Here is a 5,571-nt window from a genome sequence, read left to right on the forward strand (position 1 = left end):
GATATATCCAATCCAACAGCACAGGGTTCATTCTAATTTTCTTTCTTTCTGCATTAGTAATAATTTATGACAATGAGAAGATAGCTTACATCATTCTTAATATATTTACTCATTTTTATCAATACTCCTCTACGTAACTGTGCTGGGAGGTTTCTAAGATAGTGCTCAGTGATCCCTGCCTCCTGGTATTCAACCACTTGTGGAATCACCTCCCCTGGAGTGTGAGTTGGATTTAGTGAATCACTTCTAATGACACAATACAGCAAAAGTTATGGGGTGTTACTTCCAAGATTAGGTTATAAGATGACTCTGGCTTCTAGTCTCTCTCTTTCTTTCTCTTTCTCCCTCCCCTTGCCCTACCCACTCCTCCCTTTCTCTCTCTCTCTCTCTCCCCCTCCCATCCTCCCTCTCACTAGCTGAGGGAAGCTAGCTGCCCTATGGAGAGACCCACATGGCAAGGAGCTGAGGGAGGCTTCTGGCCACAGCCATTGAGCAACTGAGGTCTTCAGTCAACACCCCTTGAAGAAATAAATCCCACCAACAACCACATGAATGTGCTTGGAAGCAGAGCCTCCCTCAGTTGAAGCTTCAGATTTTAGCTTTGTGAGAGACTGTGAGCCAGAGGCACCCAGCTAAGCCATGCCCAGATTCCTGCCACATAAAAACTGAGATAATAGATGTGCATTATGTTAAGCTGCTGAGTTTTGGGGTAAATTGTCACACCGAAAAATATACTAACACTTGGCTAGGCGTGGTGGCTCATGCCTGTAATCCTAACACTTTGGGAGGCCAAGGCAGGTGGATCACTTGAGCTCAGGAGTTTGAGCCCAGCCTGGGCAACATGGTGAAATCCTGTCTCTACCAAAAATAAAATAATTAGTTGGGCATGGTGGTGTGCGCTTGTGGTCCCAGCTACTCTGGAGGGTGAGGTAGGAGGATCGCTTGAACCTGGGAGGCAGAGGATGCAGTGAGCCGAGATCATCATACCACTACACTACAGCCTGGGTGACAGAGACCTCTTCTCAGAAAAAAAAAGAAAAAAAAAAGCAAAGAAATAGATACTAAAATAATAATCAATCTCCTACGTCCATTGCCACCCCTCCCTGACAGCTCTGTTCTCCCTGCCTGGGTGCCTCTGATTCTCCATAACCAGTCTCCCTGATTCATGGATTCCCTCTGCAGCCTGCTCAGACTCTGACTCGCTACATTACCTCTCCCCCATGTGTATGACCTCCTCATTCCACTCAGGCTCCAACAGCCCATGCCATGCCACTCCATCATGGGGATGTCCTTGTTAGCCCTCTCAGGCTCTGACTTCCCACACCAGGCTGCCCCTCCACAGGGATGCCTTCACTAACTTGCTTGACTCTGATCCCTCATAGCAGGCTGTCTTCTACACACACACACCTTGCCAAATTGCCCTCCAAAAATCTTGCATCAATTTACACTTAGTTTATCTCTGTCTCCTTCTCCTTTTTTTTTTTTCTTTTTTTCTTTTTTTTTTTTGAGACGGAGTCTTGCTCTGTCTCCCAGGCTGGAGTGCAGTGGCACGATCTCAGCTCACTATAACCTCCACCTCCTGGGTTCAATCAATTCTCCTGCCTCAGCCTCCCAAGTAGGTGGGATTACAGGCATGCACCAGCACGCCCGGCTAATTTTTGTATTTTTAGTAGAGACGGGGTTTTACCATGTTGGCCAAGCTGCTTTCGAATTCCTGACCTGAGGTGATCCGCCTGCCTCAGCCTCCCAAAGTGCTGGGATTACAGGTGTGAGCCACTGTGCCTGGCCTCCCTCTCCATTTTCTTTCTTCTCTCACAGGGTGCTGATTGGCTTTTCCTTCACTATTTCCAGGTCTCCTACCAATGAAAAGTCAAATGGTCCAATTCTTTTCAAAAAAAAATCGGCCCGGCATGGTGGCTCACGCCTGTAATCTCAGCACTTTGGGAGGCCGAGGTGGGTGGATTACCTGAGGTCGGAGTTCGAGACTAGCCTGGCCAACATGGTGAAACCCCATTTCTACTAAAAATACAAAAAAAAAAAAAAAAAATAACCGGCTGTGGTGGCGGGCACCTATAATCCCAGCTACTTGGTGGGGCTGAGGCTGGAGAATTGCTTGAACCTGGGAGGCAGAGGTTGCAGTGAGCTAAGACTGCGCCATTGCACTCCAGCCTAGGTGACAAGAGCGAAACTCCATCTAAAAAAATAAAATAAAAATAATAAATAAATAAATAAAATATATAATCAGTTGGGTTTCTCTGAACTGGCATATCTAAATAGGGAGCATTTCCACCTTTAAAATGTAAATATTCTCTTTCACTCTCACTGACAGTTAGGGACTTATATCCTTGGTCAGTGAGTTGTAATACAGAGAACTATAAAGAGGAAAAAAAGGAAGTATCTATAGGAATATGCTTTACAACAGCTTGTGAAAAGGATGGGCATTTAAACTGTGGACCTACAGGAACTTTTCCAAAAAGGGTTACTTTGCTCTTTATTAAGTTCCAGATTCATAAAAATCTAACTGAGAAGGGGTCGTTTCTTTCTTAGCCCATTTTTTAGCTTTCAGGGTACAATCTGTGCTCATATGTGTATTTATTATACCCGGAGCTCAAGCTATTCTGGCTTTATGTCTCTCTGTCCCTTAGGGTAATATTTATACTTAACATTTATAAAGTACTTTATGTGACTCTCTTAACTCATCCAGTCCATATAATAGCATTAGGAGTTCGCTATTTCTGCCCCTATTTAACATATGAGGGAAAACTGAACCCCTAAGGGGGTGATTTACCCAAGGTCACATAGCCAGTTAGTAACAAAACTGGGGCTGAAACTCAAGTCTTCTGACTCCAGCCCCAGGAATCTTATTATTATTTTTTTTTTATTTTTATTTTGAGACAGAATCTCTCTCTGTCATTTAGGCTGGAGTACAGTGGCACAGTCTCAGCTCATTGCAACCTCTGTCTCCTGGGTTCAAGAGATTCTCCTGCCTCAGCCTCCGAGTAGCTGGGATTACAGGTGGCACCTGCCACCACACCCAGCTAATTTTTATATTTTTAGTAGAGACAGGGTTTCACCATGTTGGCCAGGCTGGTCTGGAACTTCTTACCTCAAGTGATCCGCCTGCCTCGGCCTTCCAAAGTGCTGGGATTACAGGTGTGAGCAACCAAACCCAGCCCAGAAATCTTTCCACTTTATTCTACTGCCTGTCTGGGTTCTTCTCTTTCAAAGAAGTATTCTTGAAGGCTTAAGTTCCCCTTCTAAATTGGGGTCTGCATATGTTGAAACCCCTGCCCAAGCTGCCTGGTAGACTATATTTAGCCAGGCCAAATCAGCTCTTTAGAAGTGAATTGCACTTGAATTTCCCTGCAGCTCTTTATTGCATCATCAAAATGATTTTTTTTAAGTCTTGGGGATATTAAGATTATTACTCTTCCTGAAAAAATTAAAATAGCAATAAATTGATATATTAAGCAAAAAAACCCAATACCTTCATCACTGTGTTGAGAACTGGTTTTGCTGTTAAGTGGTCAAGTTTAATTGAAGAAGATAAAACAAATGCCATTGAAATAAATTAAATGTCCTCCAAAGAAGACTGGTTAAATAAATAGCAGTACAAGGAAATACTTTATAGGTGTTTGAAAAGAATGAGGCAGATCAGGCTGGGCGCAGTGGCTCAAGCCTTTAATCCCAGCACTTTAGGAAGCTGAGGTGGGCAGATCACTTGAGGTCAGAGGTTCGAGACCAGCCTGGCCAACATGGTGAAACCTCATCTCTACCAAAAATATAAAAAATTTCCCGGGTGTGGTGGTGCTCACCTGTAATCCCAGCTACTTGGGAGACTGAATCAGGAGAATCGCTTGAACCCAAGAGGCAGAGGTTGCAGTGAGCCGAGACTGTGCCACTGCACTCCAGCCTGGGCAACAGAGGGAGACTCTGTCTCAAAAAAAAAAAAAAAAAAAAAAAAAGAATGAGGCAGATCAATATATGCTGATAAGGAATGCTTTTCTAGCTACATTGTTAAGTAAATACAAATAAAAAACAATGTGAACAGTATCCTGTCATTTGTAAAATACATTTATATGTACACATATATACATGAATTTATATGTGGATAGAATAATAGAATTTCTCCAGAGGGATACACACGAAAGATGAAATAGTGGATACTTCTGTAGAGAGTAAATGGGTGACAAAGGTGGGGAAGAAACATACTTTTCACTGTGTGTCCCTTTACATCATTTTTTTGTAGCATTTGCATTTTTACCAAGGACCGGTATTGCCTATTAAAAATAATTTTAGTTGAATAGTGCTTTACAATTTTAAAATAATTTTTAATATATAATTTTATTGAATATATATACAATCCAAAGTAGTAAGTATTATGCCTTTCTCATAGAGATCTTCCAACTGGTTCTAACCTCCACCCTACTTTTCAGCTTCCCTTCGCTTCACTCCCTGCATGCTCCAGCCACATCTTAGAGAAGATTGATCTCCACTTTCCCTCTCCCCTTGCCAGCATGGCCTCCAGCTCCACTCTCTTACTCACTTCTAATTAATGTAACTAGGCATTGTGTTCCATAATTACAGGGCTTGTCAGTGAAATCAATAGTTACCTCCCATGTGACAATGACATTTTAGCTCCGTCAATCTCCCCGGAGCCCAGTAACTTACCTGAGCCAACAAAGCCCCAAGATTATTTTTTTTTTTTTTATTTTTTTTTAATTTTTTTATTTATTTTTTTTTTTGAGACGGAGTCTCGCTGTGTCACCCGGGCTGGAGTGCTGTGGCCGGATCTCAGCTCACTGCAAGCTCCGCCTCCCGGGTTCACGCCATTCTCCTGCCTCAGCCTCCCGGGTAGCTGGGACTACAGGCGCCGCTACCTCGCCCGGCTAGTTTTTTTTTTTTTTTTTGTAGTTTTTAGTGGAGACGGGGTTTCACCGTGTTAGCCAGGATGGTCTCGATCTACTGACCTCGTGATCCGCCCGCCTCGGCCTCCCAAAGTGCTGGGATTACAGGCTTGAGCCACCGCGCCCGGCGCCCCAAGATTATTAACATATCCCTTTGCTCTCACTCATCTTCATGCCTGTGTATAAATCAGCAGATTCTCAATTCACGATTTCATACACCCTGCCAATGATTATTTGGTGATAAAATGACAATCAAATTTATATTTTAGTGGCTTTATGGAGGTATAATTTACATACCACAAAATCCACCATTGTACATGTACAGTTCTATGATTTTTAGTAAATGCAAAGAGTTGTGCAACCTCAAATGCATATTTTTTCATGATAATCTTAAGAATCTAACTAACTTAATCTAGATTATAATAGGTTTCTGATATGACTCAGTTTCTTTTCTCTGACTTCAACTCTCAAGTGTGTTCCCTGCCTTACTTTTCAATGGAAGACACCTAATTATATTGTTTCATTAAAACTATAGCATGTGGGACTTGGAAGGGCCCTTAGAAATCAACTACAGATAGGAAACAGATCCAGATAGGATGTATGATTTGCCCAGAGTTATATAACAGGTTAATGGCAGAGTCAGAACTAAAACCCAGGAATAATT

Source organism: Rhinopithecus roxellana, chromosome 7 (genome assembly GCF_007565055.1).
Source record: "Rhinopithecus roxellana isolate Shanxi Qingling chromosome 7, ASM756505v1, whole genome shotgun sequence".
Lineage (NCBI taxonomy): Eukaryota > Metazoa > Chordata > Mammalia > Primates > Cercopithecidae > Rhinopithecus > Rhinopithecus roxellana.